This window comes from Sus scrofa, chromosome 16, assembly GCF_000003025.6.
Source record: "Sus scrofa isolate TJ Tabasco breed Duroc chromosome 16, Sscrofa11.1, whole genome shotgun sequence".
Taxonomy (NCBI): domain Eukaryota; kingdom Metazoa; phylum Chordata; class Mammalia; order Artiodactyla; family Suidae; genus Sus; species Sus scrofa.
In genome coordinates this window covers 67,444,914-67,466,440 of record NC_010458.4, presented here as the reverse complement: position 1 = coordinate 67,466,440, position 21,527 = coordinate 67,444,914, and the positions used below count along the sequence as shown (strand labels likewise).

The 21,527-nt window shown below is 39.4% G+C and overlaps 1 protein-coding gene across 1 annotated transcript in view; it reads left to right on the top strand.

Moving 5' to 3' along the window:
* SGCD (sarcoglycan delta) overlaps positions 1–21,527 on the top strand; it is a 1,033,728-nt gene that overhangs the window by 15,269 nt on the left and 996,932 nt on the right. The window lies entirely within an intron of this gene.

The following is a 21,527-nucleotide window of genomic DNA, read 5'->3' as shown; positions in this document are numbered from 1 at the left end:
GGTTGTTTCCATGTCTTGACTATTGTAAATAGTGCTGCAATGAACAAAGGAGTGCACAAATCTTTTCAAATTATGATTTTTCTCTGAATAGATGTGCAGGAGTGGGATTGCTGGATCATATGGTAGTTTTACATTTAGTTTTTAAAGAAATCTCCATACTGTTCTCCACAGTGGTTGCACCAACTTACATTCCCAACAACAGTGTAAGAGGGTTCCCTTTTCTCCACACCCTCTCTATCATTTATTGTTGGTAGACTTTTAGAAGCTTATGTACTGATGCACAACTGCCATTGATCTGTTTGTATGGGTTTTAAACCAGTTGCTTGGCGTTCCTATTGTGGTGCAGTGGAAATAAACCTGAGTAGTATCCATGAGGATGTGGGCTAGATCCCCAACCCTGCTTAGTGGGTCAGGGATCCAGCCTTGCTGTGAGTCATGGTGTAGGTCTCAGACGTGGCTGCGATCCCATGTTGCTGTGGCTGTGGTGTAGGCCAACTGCTATAGCTCCAGTTCGACCCTGGGAACTTTCATATGCTACAACTGTGGCATATGAAAAATCCAACAACAACAAAAAATAGTTGCTTGTGATGGTGGCTGCAGAACAGATTTTTCCTTGGATAGAGTTCCTATTGTTGTGCAGGACCTTTTATAATCACTTATGAAGTAAGTCTTATGCCAAGACCAGCTCAGCAGGTTGGGGCTGAAGAACAGGTGCTGTGAAACTTAAGGAAAAAAGTTAACATAAAACAAGACACAGAGACATTTATCTTAAGTAAAGGTAGGGACTGGGGACTCAAGGTCTCAGAGACCAAGAGCACTGCCTCAAGAAACCACACTGCTTTTATTGTGTTCTTGAGGATTACATCAAGTGAAGAGGGGGTTGTAGGTGCAGGATATAGGGTTTTTGTTTTTGTTTTTTTTAATTATTTTAAAAGTCACATAGCCGGTTGCTGATTAAGCTTTTATTCTGACCTTTAGGCATTTAACAGTCATTAGCATTGAGGAAGCTTGGCATCAGCAATCTATGCATAGCATTCTAGAGAATCACCATTGTGCTTATGCAGACAGCGTGCCTATCTGCAACAACCCTGTGTGCCTGTGCCTAGGTTTGCATCTAGGTTCTCCTTGCTAATGCATATCTTGCTAACGACCCCTCATAAACTCCTTGGGGCCATGAGGCTCATCTTCCTCTTATTCTTTAGAGGACATATCATGCTGTGCAAACAGCATGCGTATCTGCACAGGTCCTGGCGTGCCTAGACCAATGCATTATGTCCTCATTCAGCTGACCACATGAATAACTTATGCCTTTTAGGTCTTTGTTCTTAAGCTTAAGTCATTTACCAGCACTGCAACTGTTTTTCAAGCAGGAAGATGGGGTAAAGTAAAGCAGGACAAGATGGAGTTTTCAGGATAGAAAATAGAAGCAAAGAGGCTAAGAAAATACTGTTGAAACATGTCTGGCAACAGTCTTATTAGTCTTTTATTTCCATTTTGAAGAGGAGATGGTTCGCTACTTGCTCATGTGGTGCCAGCAACAATGTGCTAGAGCTGGAATTTGAATCTCGCCTTCTGGACTCACAGTCTACCATTAATATAAGGCAGTTACTGCTGAACAATAGCACTTATCATATGATGTATTATAAGGTTGCAAGATTAAAGTAAGGTAATTTTTATCAGAAGACTTAGAGTTTTTCCCTAGCTTACTACTTACTCCCTACTTCCCTATCTTGATAAAATGGCACCAGTTGTGAAAACTGGAACCCAGAATTATCCTTTACATTTTAAAACTATATCACCCCTATTTCTGATCAGTGTTACATTCCTATACAATGTAATAGCCTGACCACTAGTCTTTTCTCCACTTGGTTGCCAGAAGAACCTTTAAGAAAAGGAAAATCTCATTCTGGTACTTTTGGCTTCCTCAGAATTATTCTGTTGTTTTCATTTGATCTTAGGATAAGAATCATATCCTTTCCTCACCTCCCCATCTGATCCCACACCACCGTCCAGCCTTCACTGATCATGTTGACTTTTTTTTCAATCTTTTGTGCCTTCTTATTGCAGGGCCTTTGCATGTGCTATTTGATGTGAATTCGAACCACCCAACTATGTTCCCAGCAACCCTCCCATGTTTTGGTCATCGACTAACTCCCAGGTCATGTCTCCAACATCCTGGAAGATTTTCGCTCCTGGGCTGTCTCTCTCTTTTCTCACAACTACTCTGGTCATAATTCTGATTATGATTACAATCTCCTTGTAGATAATTTCCCCAATAATCCCGTCAATTCCTTGAATTCTCCTCCTTCAGTGAATCTTGTTTTCCATCTTACTTTATCTGACTCCTACCCTTGGTATAACTTATGCTGCAGTTCTCAGATTTTGGTGTGTATCAAGATCACCTTAAAGACTATGTAAATACAGAGTCCTGGACCCCACCCCAGAGTTCTGACTCTCTAAATCTAGGTGGTAGCTGGAGACTTTGTTTTTCTAACAAGTTCAGAATGTTGCTGAGCTGCTGAGCTGAGGACCACACTTTGAGAACCACAGCGCTACGTCTTGTCCTCTGTGACAACTGCACTACCTCTGTGATCTGAATTTCAAGTATCTCACTCTCTAGCTACTGTCTCCTACCTCTTTAGTTCAAGCCTTTACTTCCAATACTACCCTCACTCCAGTGATTCTTTGTCTACCCCAATCTCTAATCATATATAAGAAAATGGAGAGTTTTGCATTCTCTAAAGGATGGATTTATGCAACCGTTAGGATGCATCGTACAGGAGGGGTGTCACTTTCTCTGTGTCCTGAAATTTAGAATTTTTGGAAATTGCCATAGGATCCTACTTTTCTTTTTCCAAGTATATTAGTCTAACTTTGTATATTAGTCTGACTTTAAAGAAAAGTGGAGTTGTTAAACTCTTGGAGGTGAAGTGTTATAAAGTACATATAAACTTTATTAAATTAATAAGCTTGATTTATCTCAGGGATAAAGGTATTAAACACACACCCTATACTTAGAGTTCACTGCTAGATTTTTAATATTCTCATCAAGCCTTATATAATTTCATATGTTCTTTGACAATATAAGTATTTCAAATAGTCATCCAATCTCTTTATTTTAAGAAAATATTTGAAGCCATATCATTCTATCCTTGAAGTGAATAAAGAAACCATCCTGTATGTTTGGTGATAATATTTTGCCTTGGCAAGTGCTCCAACATTGCATGCAGAAAAGATTTCACATCATCCTCAAGTGCAACCCTATGAAATGATTAGAAAAAAAGAGAATGAGTGAAGTCAAGAACCTTGTCCAAGGACACAAACTCAGTCAAGTTGGACTCATACACGGGCCTTCTGCCTCAACAACCAGCATTCTTTCCATTTGAGTTAGAGCATCTGGATGGTTGAAGATACTCCAGAGATCCCTGAGGTCATGAGTCCCGAGGAGATCTGGAAACAAGTGGTGCCGGCCATAGAGTATGGTAGAAGCTGTATAGATCAGACTTCAGCTGATTGCCATTGCATGGCCATGAGTATTCCCCTATCTTCTGTTTTTCAAGGAAAGCTGAAAATGGGGAGTTTTAACAATACCTTCCAATTGGAAAATACGCTTAACTCAGATTAGAAGGAACACATGCAGTAGGGCCAGCGTTAATGTGTCATCTGGTTTGCCCCTGGAGTGTTAGGTTGAGACCTGTGATCTAAAAGTATTTTGCAAGCAGGAGGCATTTCTTCTGTAAAATCCCAGAATCTTAGGCCTTTGCTTAAATAGTTCCAGTGATGTAGAACTTTGAGTAACTTAATATGGCTGGTTCTGTTGTTGGTCATCTCATTTTTCTTAGGTTACTTCTCCCGAGCCCCATCATCCTATATTTATTCATGATTCCACAGGGAATCCTTATGCTTTTTCTTTGTGTGTGTGTGTCTTTTTAGGGCCACACCTATGGCAAATGGAGGTTCCCAGGCTAGGGGTCTAATCAGAGCTGTAGCTGCTGGAGTATACCACAGCCACAGCCACAGCAATGTGGGTTCTGAGCCATGTCCATGACGGACACCACAGCTTCCAGCAACACCAGATCCTTAACCCACTGAGTGAGGCCAGGTGTTGAACCATCCATCCTCATGGATACTAGCTGGGTTCGGTTAACCACTGAGCCATGACGGGAACTCCTCCTTGCACACTTTCGAACAGAGCTTCCTTTTTTCCCCTCAAACCTCCACCCCCTAATCTTCTATACAGACTGAACATTCATAGTCTTTCAACGATTCATCTGAAGGCATGGTTTTAGACCCTTGGTAATCCTAGCTACCTTCTTCTAGAATCTCTAAATCTGTTTAATGTCTCCTCATGAGAGTATTCCATCACATTCCATGGTAGCATCTCTCATCCAGTAAGTCAAATTAAAATCTGATGTACCATTACATCACTCAAGTTTCCATACGTTTGGGGGACTCTGGAATAATTTGATGTAAATGGAATAATCTGATATAAGATGGAGCCCATCCATGCATGTTAAATTTATTGTTCAAAGTGGCTCAGACTGATGAAGGTCAAGAGGCATGAGTGACCATCCTTGGAGAAAGACTTGCTATACTTCTTGAGACCTCTTGGACAGAGAAGAGAAATAGCATTTCTAAAGCAGAGCCCTACTTTAAAAGGTTTGTGAAATATAGGTGTGACGTGTGGTAGAACTGGTCACAAGAGCAAAAGTTTATGTGAGAGCTATAGGTTCTAGACTCCAGGGTCTAGAGTAAGGAACTGTGGGATGATTTAATTACATTCTGTGAGTGATCCCCCTAGATAATGCTGGAAGGGCACCAGTTAAAAGTTAGATCCATGGTTTATTAGAAACCTCCTGTAATGGAATACAGATGAGTGTAATAATGCATGCCGAATATTTAGCACAATATCTAGCAGGTAGTGCTTAAAATAAGTGGTAGATTATCATTGTTATTAAACTACAATTACATTTAATATGTAATTTAGTCTCATGACTCCTTAAGAGGTAATTATTGCCATTTTATAAAAGAGGGGAGTAAGACTTAGATTAAGTTTTGGGATCACAAAGCTTGTAAGTATCAGAGCCTGGACCCTGGTCGAATACTGAAACATATGCTGCTCCAAACTATGCTTAAACATATGCTCCAAACTACCTTAAAACCCCTGGCAGCCTAAGAGGAACCTGGAATCAAAGTATAACTCTTTATTCCTTCTGAAAAACTGTCACATTAATTCTCTGTCCTATGATTAGGCAGTGGGTTTAATATTGAACTCAGATGCAGACATATCTCTTTATCCTTGTCAAGCTTTTAGTTGTGGCACTAGCCCTGGTCTATACAAATAATTTCGAAACTCAAGAATTTCATTCCGGGAGTTCCCACCATGGTGCAGGTAGGTTAAGAATCCAACTGCAGTGGCTCAGGTCACTGACGAGGGGTGGATTTGATCCCTGGCCCAGTGCAGTGGATTAAAGGACCCAACATTGCTGCAGCTGTGGTGTAGGGTCACAGCTGTGGCTTGGATTCAATCCCTGGCCCAGGAACTTCCATATGTCATGAGCGTCTCCACAAAAGGAAAAAAAAAAGATCTTAATTCAATGTATTAAACATGTGACATTCAGATATTGACAAGCATAACTGACTTCTAGGATAGTTTCCTAGTTTTTGATTAAAATATATTTAAAAGGAGCACAAAACAGGGAAGGCAACCAAACAGCCTTGGACACACTCCGAGAGATGCTTTCATTCCTTTAACCTTACTAATTTTATATCAATCATGAATTGAAGTCTTTGCAGATGGTGGGTTGGCATGGTGTGCATCTACTATTCTCATTTTATCATAACCTATCCCACTTTTTTTCCATCTTGTTCATAAGTTATCAAGAAATATTTTAGCAGATTCTTTACCAAAACTATATGTTCCATGATTATGGAATTCTGTCACTCTTCAAGGCTAGTAAGATTATTTAAATTTAGGTGAATTTGTCATAAACTGTTTGTTAAACCCATAATGACTTTAGTTATCACTGGTTTCTGATAATGACTCATTCTTGTTGGTTTGAAAAAAAAAACAATTTTTTTTCCCACTTAAAGTTTCTAAAATGATTTTGGCTTTTAAACTAACTTTGGGAAGAAGAGTCCTAGGAAGCTAAAAAGCAAGTAATAAAGGAAATCATAATTGTTACAATTAGAAACTGGGCACTCGTAGCAATTCTGTATAATCAAATGCCTTTGAAATGAATGTACAGATGTACCACAAATGGAAAAGGTATTTTTACATGATTTGTATAAATAATAGTTACGGTGTGGGAGGGTCATTTGAAGAATGCACAGAAAGTTAATACATTACTCATTCCTTTGCATTTTGACCCACTCCCCCACCCCTCAAAGGACAGAGCGTTATTTAAACAGAGACCAAATCTGGTGTATTCCACATATAATTTTCCTATGTCTGCTAGTTGGTAAAAGGAAGCCACCCTGGAGAAATACATGAAAGACTGCATTTACTTTGGGGGGAAAAAAAATAACTGGTTTGTGTCCCTTTTAATTAGTGTGTAAAGAACCACATCTCTCTAAAAATTCTCTTTCCAGCCTATATTTACAGAACAATGTCTTAAAATGACGGTTTCCTCGAGGAATCAGAACTTAAAAAATTCTTCCTACTTCACATTACAAAATAGATTTTAAAAAGATTTTGCACTTAATAGTTTGTGAACAGTTAAGGGACTCTTTCTCCACGCAATAGCAGACATTGGGGGGTTGATGGGCTAATTTTGGCCCTTGGCCAAAGTGACATGTGAGTTGGAGCTCCTGTGTGAGTGGAGGTGTGTTTGAACACAGCTTGACTGCCCTTTAGGCGAGATGTGTGCTCACTAGTTCATATCAGCCCTTCTTCCAGGCTGGCTGTGTATATTCGCTTCCCCAACTGGCTTCTGTAGGCATTTGGAGTTGTTATCCCTGAGGTAAAAGGAATAACGGTGGTGGTCTAGAACATGGTGTCAAAAAATTTGATGAGACCCTTGCACCTTCATGGAATAACTAAAAACCTCTTAGGTTCTATACTTAGGGTTTACTCTCTTTCTTTCCTGTTTTATTTTTTTTGCTTTTTTAGGGCTGCACTTAGAGCATAAGGAAATTCCCAGGCTAGGAGTCGAAACAGAGCTACAACTGCAATCACAGCACAGTGGGATCCGAGGAGTGTCTGTGATCTACACCACAGCTTACGGCAACACTGGATCCTTAACCCACTGAGCAGGACCAGTAGTTGAACTCACATCGTCATGGATACTAATCAGATTCGTTTCCACTGTGCCACAATGGGAGCTCCTTATTTTCTTTATTTTTCTTTAGCCAAATGTGATTCTTTGATTATTTTAGATCTGCTTGGTACCTAATGTGTGTAAGTAGAAGTACAAAATGTTTTGATTAAATAGTGCACAAAATTAAAAATATATATACTTACTGGTAGTGATGATGATAAGAAACTATCATAGGGCATAGTTTTAGGGGCTGGATTACTAAAAATATTTGCCAAGAGGTGTATTACATTTTTGAGCTTGACAAATTATCAATGGTTATGAATGCATGTGTTTTTTCTATAGTCTTCAGTTCATGTATTTGAGCATCTTAACAGCTTCTGTCTCTAGGTTACCAGGAGACTTTGAAATGACTGTATTTGTTTGTAGTACAGATTTTATATCAAAGCGCCAAAATTAAAAAAAAAAAAAGGAAAACATTTTTTTTTTTTTTTTTGCTCAAACAAGAGCCAAATTTCCACCCTTTATCATGTTACATTTATAGCTCAGTTGGTGCCATCATTTAAGGCAATACTAATTTGAATTTTTATTTCGTAGCCTGATTGTCCACAAGCAGTCTGCAATAATACAGAGTACTTTGAAGTCAAGTCTATGGCCAGCCTTTTGATCCTGGGCAAATCTGCTAGGTCTCTAAGACTTCGTTTTATATCTGCTTAATGAGACTAGTGGCCTTCCCTACTGGGATTTTATGAGGATTAAATGAAATAATGCGAGTTCCTATGGTGGCTTAGCGGGTTAAGAACTGAGTGGTATCCATGAAGATGTGGGTTCAATCTCTCGCCTCACTCAATGGGTTTAGGATCCAGTGATGCTGCGAGCTGCAGTGTAGGTTGTAGGCACGGCTTGAATTCCATGTTGCTGTGGCTGTGGTGTAGATCATCAGCTATAGTTCTGATTTGACCCCTAGCCTGGAAACTTCTGCATGCCACCAGTGTGGCCCTAAAAAGACAATAAATAAATAAATAAATAAATAAATAAATAAGGAGTTTTTTTTAAAAAAATTCTGGAAAGGGAATTCCATTGTGGTGCAACAGGTTAAGGATCTGGCATCACTGCAGTGGCTTAGGTCACTGCTGGGACCCAGGTTTGATCCCTGGCCCAGGAACTCCTACATGCTGTGGGCATGGCCAAAAAGTAAGTTAATAATATATGTAATATCTGTTGTAGTAACAATAATAATAACAATAATAAAGTTCTTTAACCTTTACTAAGCACTTCTCCCGCTTTCCCCTATCTCATTGCCAAGACTATGGTCTCAGTGACCATTTGGGTCTTATCTGGTGGAACGTAGTATCCTTTTAACTGTACCCTTCCTCCCTACCCTCCAGCATTGCACATTCTCACATGGCATGGAGCTGGAATGGTATTTTTAAAAAGAAAATAGGACCTCATGAGTCTACACTAAAGCCCTTCAGAGGCTCTCCATTGCTCCTAGAACATGGTCTATGAGTTTCTGCCTGGTGTGGCCCCCTGTTGCCTCATCTTGATCATGTTTCCCATAGCGCTCCTCAATCAAGCCATCCTGGACTATGCTGTGGTTTCTTGCATGTGCCCTTCTCTGCTTCATGAATTCTTTCCAGTGGGACCCTTACACAAGCCCATCTCTTTGCTCAAGGGTTTTTCTCCTGTTCCCAGCTGGTTAACACTTACTTACCTACTCCAAACTTACTCTAGAGCTGTTTTCCTTTATTTCTGATGCTCCCCAGGAATAACTTCTCCAGCCAGGTCTGATTCCCCCAGTCCCCAATCTCAGTACCATAGTCCCATACATGTCTCCTTCAGAATGCAATGCAGTCATAATTTTATATTTGTTGGTATGAGTATTTAATCAGTATTTACCTTATTGGCTAGAATAAAAGCTCCATGAGGTCAAGGACTAGGTCTGTATCCCCAGCATCTAGTAGGTGCCCTGAAATACCAGACCCTCCATTAATATTGTTGTGTGAATTAACTTGTGATAATCAAGGAGTACTTATGTTCTTTCCATTGAATCCTTACACTGACACTGTGACAGGGATATTATTGCCCCTTTCCAGTGGAAGAAGAAGATAAGGCTCAGAGTGTTTTTAATGAGTCTTTGCTTAAGATTACATAGCACAGGCATTCCATTGTGGTGAGGCAGAAGTGAATCTGACTAGCATCCATGAGGACGTGGGTTCTATCCCTGGCCTTGCCCAGTGGGTCAAGGATCCAGTGTTGCTGTGAGCTGTGGTGTAGGTCGAAGACGTGGCTCAGATCCCATGTTGCCATGGCTGTGGCATAGATTGGCTGTTGTAGCTCCAATTCATCTCCTAGTCTGGGAACTTCCATGTGCTGTGAGTTTGGCCCTAAAGAAGCAAAAAATAGAGATAAATAATTAAAAGACTACACAGCACAGTGGTAGTGGTGTTTTAAATTGCATTCAGGTTACCTCACATCTAAATTCTGTGCACTTAACCTCTAGCCTTTGCTGCCTCTTTTTTTTTTTTTTTATTTTCAAGCATAGTTGATTTACAGTGTTGTATCAATTTCTGCTGGACGGCGAGTCTTTGCTGCCTCTTGAAGAACCAAGTGTAAGTGTGCAAGGTGTGTGCGTTCCTCATGGTTAGAGACTGGCTCTTCTGAACTAGCTCCATTCATTTTGTTTGTTTGTTTGCCATCAAAGTACATGGTTGTATTGAAACGTTCAGTAGTTCATGGTCAGCTGTTTATTGAGTGCTAAGAAGGATCAGGCATTATGCTGCTGTAAGGAAGTCGAAGTTTAGGAGTGAAAGAGCTACACAAACAAATAATTTCTCTGGCATTGCACACACAATTCTTTCTCATCACGGTGCATGCAAAGGGCTACCAGAAAGGCTGTCTTATTCTGATCCAGAGGTTCATGGAGGAGGTCATTTCCCAGTAGACTGTGAGACCCTCAAGGCCAAGGACCCCATTCCCCTTTGTGAACTCATGTCTCCATCGTGGAGGGATATGGTTTCCAGGTGTGTGTCTGCGTACAGGGGCTCTCTTATTCCTTACAGGTCATCGACACATATGTAAAATGCAGAATCACCTTTGTTAGCGACATGTCCACATCTACTGCCTCCCCACCCATCCCCAAGTGTGTGCTTTTTGGCCCATGTCACCTTAAAATTGGTTTGACTTGCGATGTTTTAGGCAGAGGTCCCCTCAAATGACCACCATGTTGCCATAGTCTTCATCACGCCTTGTTATTTCTTGCCGTGACTTGACTCCCTCACTGATCTTGCTTGACCCCTGTTGCATTTGCCAACCATGTTTGGAGTACCAGGGGAACATCCTTCTTGCATTGGGAAGCCAGCATCATATTCTGGAAAGAGAGCTGAGCTGGCATTGGGCATCCCGAGTTTGCCTGGGATCTTGAGTGCTTCTCTATCTTTCCTTATCTGTTAACTGAGAAGAGTAATCCCTGCCCTGACTCCATCGCAGAGGGACTGTGAAAATCACATGACATAATACACAAGAGAATATTTAGTAAATGAAAAGATGTGGTTTAAGTGTAAGGTACTATAATTAAGAGTGAGTGTGGCTTCAGACAGAGAGCATACTGGCCACGAATAGGCTGCCCTATAATTTTTGACACTTTCTGTCAAAAAGAGAGGACTAATTAAAAAGGCAAGAGAGTGACAGAGCCACAGCACACAGGCACAAAGGGAGAAGGTCTCTGCTTCCAGTCACCAGCATGGGGGAGTAGGAAAATTGAAATAACAGTCTGAGAGAATGGATGCAACAGTTACACAAATAATTAAATAACTGTCTTGCGTTGCTCTGCAGTAACAGGCTATGGTATCAGTTATGAAGTGGAACATGAACCACCCTATTTTTAAACCACTTTGTAGTGTTCAAAAACTTTGCTCAGTCGTGAACTCTGTTTTTTTCAATAGATAGTAGTTTTTCTCGCCTTAATTTATAACAGAAAGTTTATTGATAATGTATTTCATTTCATATGGCTTAATTTCATGCTTCGTAGTAGCTGTGGAGTTGTCTGGTGACGAGTTATGCATTTGTAATTCTTTCTGACCTCTATTTATAATTCTCCCTCAATTTTCTGAATTGCTGGCTTTTTTTTTTTTTTTTTCTTCCTTTTTAGGGCTGCTGGCAGCATAGGAAATTCCCAAGCTAGGGGTCAAATGGGAGCTGCGGCTATTGGCCTACTACATGGCCACACCAACGGGGGAATCTGAGCTGCATCTGCCACCTACACCATAGCTCGTGGCAACGCCAGAACCTTGACCCACTGGATAAGCCAGGGATCAAACCCACGTCCTTATGGATACTAGTTGGGTTTGTTTCTGCTGCACCACAAAGGGAACTCCTATATTTGATGGCTCTCTCCATGCAGTTTTTAGCTTAAAGTCTGCCCAGTTTTGCAGCCATGAAAGCTGGACAGAATCCAAAAAAGCGGGTGACATCCAGCTGCCTACCTCCGAACTGTGATGAGAATGCACGTTACCCTTTGTCTGCCAGGGTGCAAGAGGACCCTGTCGCTACATTTTGGCACAACTTGGTGCCGTTTTTGGTGAGTCACCATGTGATGTTATCCTAGCTCGCAGAGAAACATTATTAACTTTAATTTACCAAAATTGAGTGTTCTATGAGACTTTGAACCAAGCTGCTTTCTCCTAGCTGGTAAACACATTTATTAGAACAAAAAGATCAGTAACTTTACTGTGCCCTACCTGAGCTGGTTCACATAAACCATGAAAATAACATTCTCATAACCTAGGGCGCAATGTTTTATTTTACTTCTGTTTGTTGGTACTGTTCTGAGACCAATGCTATGAGACTAATAGAACTATCAGGACTCTCAAATCGAACATCGTAAAACAATTTATCAGGGAGTCTTCTACTTTGTGGGGAAAACATACACTTGGCCTGTCACCGTAAATCAGGGGATCATCCAGCGTGTTTTCCTAGCTGAGGATTTGCCCTCTCATGCATAGTGATGGGTAAATTACAAAGAACTGTTTCTTAGGGTTCTTCCTTTTATGGTAAGAATTGCACTGTAACAGGAGTTTGCATTGTGGCTCAGTGGGTTTAAGGACCTGGTGTTGTTTCTGTGAGGATGCAGATTTGATCCCTGGCCTTACTCGGTGGGTTAAGAATCCAGTGTTGCCATAAGCTGTGCTGCATGTCACAGTCACAGCTCAGATTCCTTGTTGCTGTGGCTGTGGCATACTTAGGCTGACACCTGCAGCTCCTATTCAGCCCCTAGCCCAGGAATTTCCATATGCCATTGCTGTGGCCCTAAAAAGGAAAAAAAATTGCATTATACTTTCTTCATGAATTTTTGGGTGTGCCCATGGGGTAAGGCTGGATCCTTCTGTGTTCTTAGAACCCTGGCATCCTTGTTCTGAAAACATCCTTGTTCCCTTTTATGAAACTCCTCTTTTACAGAGATCCCTCCTCCTCCAATTGTGCATTCTTCAGGAACCGACCCTCAATTTGTTAATGTTTGTGGTCCCAGTGTGAGCAGGGTGCTGACTGTGTAGTGGGTGTGCAGTTCACGGAAGTTAAATACATGATTTTTTTTGGTCTTTTTCCTCTTCAAAGTCATAGGAAAAAAGCACACAATAGAACTGCAATTTCTTGATTTCAAGTTAGGGATAACTTTCATTACCTGGCTGGCTTTGGTATCGTGTCATTTGTTAAATTACAAAATATGTATTTAATGGTTAAGAGCTAGGGCTCTGGGTCAGTCACTCCTGGGCTCAAATACTCCCTCTGGCACTTACCAGCTGTATGACGTCCTTAACATAACTGCCTCAGTTTTCCCTTCTATAAAATGGGGGAAGGAGTAAAAGAGAAAGCTAATCTCATTTATGTAAAACCATCCTGGTCAATCTTAGATGGGCACGTAAAAGTGTGTGTGCATTGAGGGACTTCCCTGAGAAATGTAGGGGCTTAACCACAGGACAGTGTTCCAGACACATGTCACAGTTACTTGGAACTCCAGAGGCGGGGAGAACGTTTAAGTTCTACTTCTTCTTTTTTCTTTTTTGGCATATAGTATTTTTAAAATGATTTTTATTTTTTCCATTGTAGTTAGCTTACAGTGTTCTGTCAATTTTCTATTGTACAGCAAAGTGACCCAGTCCCACAATACATATGTACATTCTTTTTCTCAAATTATCCTCCATCATGCTCCATCACAAGTGACTAGATATAGTTTCTAGTGCTTTACAGCAGGATCTCATTGATTATCCATTCCAAATGCAATAGTTTTCATCCATTAACCCCAGTCCATCCCACTCCTTCCCCTTCCCCCTTGGCAACCACAAGTCTATTCTTCAAGTCCATGAGTTCCTTTTCTGTGGAAAGGTTCATTTAGCCATATATTAGATTCCAGATATGTAATAATATCGTATGGTATTTGTCTTTCTCTTTCTGACTTACTTCACTTAGTATGAGAGTCTCTAGTTCCATCCATGTTGCTGCAAATGGCATTATTTTGTTCTTTTTTATGGCTGAGTAATATTCCATTGTGTATATATACATCTTAATCCATTCATTTGTCAAAGGACATTTAGGTTATTTCCATGTCTTGGCTATTGTGAGTAGTGCTGTAGTGAATGTGCAGATGCAAGTGTTTTTTCAAGGAAAGTTTTGTCTGCATATATGCCCAAGAGTGGGATTGCTGGGTCATTGGTGGTTCTATATTTAGTTTTCTGAGGTATCTCCATACAGTTTTCCATGGTGGTTGTACCAGTTTACATTCCCACCAAGAGTGTAAGAGGGTTCCCTTTGCTCCATACCCTCTCCAGCATTTGTTATTTGTGGAGTTATTAATAATGGCCATGCTGTTAAATTCTACTTCTAATGAGACTTTTTTTCGTGTAGGAATCTGTCTTGTTGCTAGGCAATAGTTTATAAAGATTCCTCCTCTTCTCTTGTCCCCTCACACTTTCCGCACAGCAAAAATTATCTTGGCCAATAAAAGTGATGTGCTCTGAATGTCACATGCAGCCTGGTTCCCTTCAACCACTAGAGTTGTGTAGGGATTGAGTGCAATTATGTTCCTGAAGTACTTAGCATGGTCCCTGGCACATAGCTAACCATCAGTAAGCACTGGCTTTTATTTTATCATTGTTGCCCAGCCATAGTTGCAATTGTATGTGACTAGAATTGGGATAAAGACATTACTGGTTTATGAGCAATGCAGAGCATTTTTAAGCAATGGCTCATTAATATTAACCACTTCCTTAAGCAGCTGTCCAAGGAACGGCATTCACCTTCACCTCAAACAGAACTCTGAGAGCTTGGGCTGAGATTGGCATGAGTTGTACACAGTGGTGTGGAGGAGGTGTCAGCTGCGGAGATGACATAGGTGGGCATCTAACTACCCCTCCTCAAAAGATCTCAGACCTCACTTATGTTGCTGGAGTAAGTGCCAAAGTCGGATGTGTGTCTTTGTCAGTCATTCTCCACAGTAAGTGGTCCTTGACACCTGGCTGTCTGTCAGATGTGGACTACAGGCTGGGATGGAAGACTGTCTGCAGGGGCTTCTGCCTTGGAATTGTGTATTCTGACTCAGTTTCTGAGCAGGGTGGTAGCAGACATGCTGGGCTGGGAGGCAGGAAACCTGGGTTGATGTTTAAGTTACAAGAGGCAGAGAATATAGTATCATGGAAGTCTCAGAGCACAGAGGGCTCATGGCTTGTCTATAATAACATAGAGCTGGTATTTCTTGAGTCCATGCTATATTGCAGGCATTGAATAAAGTGATTTTCATATATTATCACTTATTTAATTCTTAGAGTAGCCCTGCAAATTAAGCAATATTTTGCCCATTTTCATTTGCACCAGATACATGCTAAAGGTTTTGCATCTATCACCTCATTCAATTTTTATAACTTTCACTTGGGGCTGGTGATATGCTATTTGGAAATAGAAAGGCTGAACCTTAAAGAGCTTAATGTGATTTGTTCAGCCACAAATAGTTACTAAATGGCAGAGCTGGGCAGTGAATCCAAGTGTCTCTGAGAGAAAAACATGAATATCCAACCATTACCCTCTCCTGCCTCATCTCTCCCTTAGTGTGCTTGAGACCAGCAGCTGTAAGGAAGAAGCTCCAGGATGTGGGATGGATCTTCTTCAGGATAAGAGCTCTTTTGATGCTCTCAAACATGTTGTGTGGACTTGCATGGCCTCCAAGTCCATCAGCTCTGGCCTGTTGAACATCTGCTCCTAATTCAGCTCATCCAGTATCCTGCTCCTAATTCAGCTCATCCAGTATCCTAAGTGAACACTTGAATCCAAGGTGCCCATAATGGTTAGGTTTGCTCTGAGTTATGGGCTGAACCAGGACATAATAACCTTGATAGAACAACTTCCCTGATGGTTAATCACCTCTCCAGATTTATGCCTCCTCCTACTAATTTCCTCAGAGTACTTGGAGAAGGACCATCACTATATGCATGTGGTTGATGATTGAACTCTTCCAGAATGTTCTCATGTTACATGAGTGAAATTTGCAAAAAGACGGTTGGCAAGGGGAGTTTCTCATTTCCCATGGTCTAGACTGAATTGTGGCTCCCCCCTCCCCCACCCCCAACCACTTTTGTTATGGATAAGATCAGTTCTGAAAGGCTAAGAGCCTTCTACTTTATGCCTTCCTTGTTTTTAGGGGAGCTGGTGGTCAGGTGACTGAGGTATTTGGCCATGGGCCTGATGTATTAACCTGTGGTTGAAAAACTTCAAGACTTGATGAAGCCTCCAATTTGTTCAAAACTTTCTGGTACTCAATTTGCATTATATGATTTAGACATGAACCTTGGTTGAGAAAGTGCTTTCAGTACCATAGTCAAGGGGTTGAAATTAATGCTTTAGTTTTGTGTAATACAGAACATGACTGTGTTACAAGTGAATCACATCACCTGTCTCTCTTCTATCTCCTGTCCCTTTCCCTCTCTACTGCTTATATACTGCATTCCTCTCTTTTTCTTCCTTCCAAAATGTAACACATTCTTCCTAGATTGTATTGATGCAAAGTAATCATTTTTATTTGTTAACTAGTTAAAGCTTTCTGGAAATCCATAGTGCTTAGGACTTGTGTACTGAGGGTATGTAGACAAGGGTGCCATCTCTTTGAATCCAGAAGCTAGTGGTGTATCTATTTCATTGATAAGAGTAATTATAGAGAGATGTTTTCCATCAGGAAGTGAATAACCAGATATATTATTGATTAGTGAAGGGCTGTATTTTAAAAAGCATCCTTTCCTTTCTTATCCTCTCTTGAACCCAATGGAGAGACCATCTGGTTTCAACTTCTCCCTCTCTATGACCCTTAAATCTTAGTTGCCACCAATTACTCCTCAGCTGTTATCAAACCCATTGGGTCATAAAGCTTTTAAGCAATTGGCTCTGCTGCCAGGATGCAGGGATTTTCTGTAAGGTAACTGCTGTCAGCTCTCTACATGTACATTTCATCAGTCTGCCTTATGTCAAAGAACCTTCTGGGAACCAAACCTCACGTTTTTATCATTTTCACCCCCCCATCATTGTTATTATCATCATGATGTCTGACAACTATTGAGCCCTTGCTATGTGCCACATGTTCTCCTAAGTACCTTGCCTAACTATTTCATGTCATTCTATAAGGTAAGTATTATTATTATTATTTTACCACTGTTTAATTGAGGTATAGTGATTTACAATGTTGTGTTAGTTTCAGATGTAAAGCAAAGTGATTCATACATACATAAATCTATATATATAATATATATTTAATATGTATATATTTATAATGTATATACACACACACACATATATCCTGTTTCCAATTTTTTCTCTTGTAGGTTACTGCAAGATATTGAGCATAGTTAACTGTGATACAGAGTAGGTCCTTGTTGGATCTTGCTGGTTATCTACTTTATGTACAGTAGTGTATATATGTTAATCCCAAAGTCCTCATTTATCTCTCCACCCTTTCCTCTTTGGTAGCCAGTCTATTTTTGTGGTGTAAATAAGTTCATTTGTATCATTTTTTAAAGATTGCACAAACAAGCAATGTCATATGACATTTGCCTTTCTCAATCTGGTTTATTTCACTTAGTGTGATAATCTCTGGTTTCATTCATGTTGTTACAGATGACATTATTTCATTCTTTTTTATGGCTGAGTAATATTCCACTATGTATATATATATATATCACATGTGATATACATAGCACATCTTCTTTATCCACTGATTTTTCAATGAGTATTTAGGCTGCTTCCCTGTTTTCGCTATTATAAATAGTGCTGCAATGAACATTGGGGTGCATGTATCTTTTTGAATTATGGTTTTGTCCAGATATATGTCCAGGAGTTGGATTGCTGGATCATATGGTAACTCTATTTTTAGTTTTTAAATGAATCACAATACTGTTTTCCATAGTGATTACACTAATTTACATTCCTATCAACAGTGTAGGAGTGTTCTTTTTTCTCTTCACTGTCTCCATCATTTATTATTTGTAGTTTTTTTGATAATAGCCATTCTGATCTTGTGAAATGACACCTCATTGTAGTTTTGATTTGCATTTCTCTAATACCTAGGGATGTTGAGCTTTTTTTCATATGTCTATTGGCCATCTGTTTGTCTTCTTTGGATAAATATCTATTTGGATCTTCTACCCATTTTTTATTAAGCTATTTTTTGATATTGAGCTGTATAAGCTGATTGGGTCTTGTCAGTTAAATTATTTGCAAATATATTCTACCATTCCATAGGTTGTCTTTTCATTTTGCTTATAGTTTCCTTTGCTGTGCAAAAGCTTTTAAGTTTATTTAGGTTTCTTTTATTTATTTATTTTTATTGTTATAGGGGATGAATCCAAAAAAAATATTGCTGTGATTTATGTCAAAGAATATTTCACCCATGTTTTCCTCTAGGAGGTTTATAATATCCAGTTTTATATTTAGGTTTTTAATCCATTTGAGTTTATTTTTAATATGGTATTAGATAATGTTCCAATTTTATTCTTTTACACATAGCTGTTCGGATTTCCCAACATCACTTATGAAAGAGACTGCTTTTTCCCATTGCATATTCTTGCCTCCTTTGTCATAGAGGCAAATGATATGGTCATCACTAATTTGACCATAGATGCATGGGTTTACTTCTGGGTTAAACCTATTCCATTGCTTTATATTTCTATTTCATGTTGGTTCCATACTGCTTTGATTACTATAGCTTTGTAGTATAGTCTGAAGTCAGAGTGCCTCATTCCTCCATCTTCATTTTTCTTTCTCAAGACTACTTTGGCTATTCAGGGTCTTTTGTGTTTCCATGCAAATTAAAAATTTTTTTTGGTTTTAGTTCTGTGAAAAATGCCACTGGTAATTTGATAGGGATTGCATTGACTCTGTAGATTGCCTTGAATAGTAGGGTCATTTTAACAATATTGATTCTTCCAGTCCAAGAACATGATGTATTTTTCCATCTGTTTTTTTCATCTTCCGTTTCTTTCAACAGTGTCTTATGGTTTACAGAGTACAGTTTTCTTGCCTCCATTGATAGGTTTATTCCTATGTATTTTATTCATTTTGATGTTATGTACACAGGATAGTTTCCTTAATTTATCTCTAGTATTTTATTGTTAGTGTATAGAAATGCAACAGATTTTTGTGTATTAATTTTATATCCTGCAAATTTACCAAATTCATTATGAACTGTAGTAGTATTCTGGTAGTGTCTTTAGGACTTTGTGTATATTATCATGTCATCTGAAAATAGTGACCATTTTATTATTTCTTTTCCAATTTGGATTACTTTTATTGCTCTTTATTCTCTGATTGCTGTGACTAGGACTTCCAAAACTATGTTTACTAAAATTAATGAGAGTGGACATCCTTGTCTTTTTTCTGATCTTAGAGAAAATGCTTTCAGCTTCTCACCATTGAGTGTGATAGTAGCTGTTGGCTGTCATATATATATATATATATATATATATATATATATATAGCCTTTAATATCTTAAATTATGTTCCCTCTTTGCCCACTTTCTAGAGAGTTTTTAATCATAAATGGGTGTTGGATTTTGTCAACAGTTTTTCTCCATCTGTTGAGATGACCATAAGGTCCAGTTTGTTAATGTGGTGTATTACACTGACTGATTTGCAGATACTGAAAAATCCTTGCATCCCTGGGATAAATTCCACTTGATCATGGTGTATAGTCCTTTTAATGCATTATTGAATTTGGTTTGCTAATATTTTTTTGAGAAATTTTTGCAAGTGTGTTCATCAGTGATATTGGCCTGTTATTTTCCTTTTTTTGTAATATGTTTGTCTGATTTTTATATCAGGGTGATGGTGGCCTCATAGAGGGAGTTTAGGAGTGTTCCTTTGACTACAGTTTTTTGGAATAGTTTCAGAAGGATAGGTATTAACTCTTCTCTAAATGTTTGCTAGAATTCACCTGTGAAGCCTTCTGGTCTTGGACTTTTGTTTGTTGGGAGTTTTTAAATTCCTCATTCAATTTCAGTAGTGTAGTTGGTCTGTTCATATTTTTGATCTCTTCCTGGTTTGGTTTTGGGTGATCATATGTTTGAAATAATTTTGCCATTTTTTTTTCTAGGTTGTCCATTTGATTGGCATATAGTTGCTTGTAGTAGTTAGTGTCTTATGGTCCTTTAACAATTTGTGGTATTGGTCATACCCTCTCCTTTTTCATTTTTGATTTTATTGATTTGGGATGAGGTATCATTATCCTTACTTTACAAATGAGACATCTGAGTGTCAGGAAAATAAAATTATTTGCATGAGTCTAGACAGTCACTAAATGGCTGAACTGGATTGGAATACCTCCTGTTTGGTTCTAAAGCCTATGCCAAGCATAACTATACAATTACACTATTTTTCATCTTCCTGAATCCCCCTCTCCCTTTCCTGGTCACACCCAGGCTTATTGGGGAAAGGTAAAACAATTACAGGACCTGACATTGAGAAAGAATACTGTCCAGCTCAAGCACTAACCAGCTGGTGATGTTGGCCAAGTCACATCTGGATTTTAGGTTACCCATCTGAAAAAAAGACGTCTGAATGAAATGATGCCTTATATTCCTTCCAAGCTCCATGGTGGCTCGGTGGGTTAAGTGTCCAGTGTTGTTAATGTTCCTTCCAGTCAAAATGTCTCTGCCTCTCTACAAATTACCAAACAAAAACATCTTTGATTTTCATAAAATTGCTCTCTAGCAATAATGACAGTATGAGCTATGATGCATTACAGTTTACAGTGTAGCTTTGCATATTTTAATAATAATAACAATGACAACAATAGCAGCTATCACCTATTTAGCACTTTCCGTGTTCCAGGCACTCACATAACCTTTTTTTTTTTTTTTTGTCTTTTTAGGACTGCTCCTGTGGCATTTGGGGATTCCCAGGCTAGAGGCTGAATCGGAGCTGTAGCTGCTGGCCTATGCCACAGCTACAGCAACACCAGATCCAAGCTGTGTCTGCGATCTACACCACAGCTCGTGGCAATGCCAAATTCTTAACCCACTGAGCAAGGCAAGGGATTGAACCTGCATCCTCATGGATACTCGTCAGATTTTTTTCTGTTAAGTCACAGCAGGAATGCCTCATGTAATCTTATGGCAGCACTAAAAGCTTGTCTTCACCTATATTGCTTATCAAAACATGCCTATCATATACAATTCATTGTACTACAACATTTCTTCCAATACTTTGCACTTATTGTTTTTCCAACTTTGAAGCAGTGTGTACTTACTTAGGAGTCAGGAGTACCCTGAGTAGGTAAATTACATCCCTATGGTCTGGAACACAGTAAAAGCAAAAACGCTTTTGATTCAGTGATTTGTGCTTTCTTCCTTCTGCACCTTCCTGCAGACACTGTTGGCAGAGAAGCTGAATTGGCACCCTGGGCTTGGGCAACTGCTGCTAAAAGATGGTGTCCTGGGAGCAGAACTTTCCTGTAACTGAGTGATTCCTCACGTTGGTTTCAGACCAGTGTAATTGATTCTTGTTCTTCTTTTCTTTGTTTTGTTGTCATTTAATTCTTTAATTAAACTCTCTTGTTATTGGGATTAAAATCATTGTAACCTGCCCCAGTTTTTCTTATCTTGCTCTTTGAAGATATGAGAGTTCTGAACTTTCTAATCTCAGGGCTGAATGAATACAATTCAACCTCATGTCTTAGAATAGGGATTCTCATTCAAAGAGACTGGCTTCTTGGGGGGTGTGTGTTACCACAACCTTGAGGTA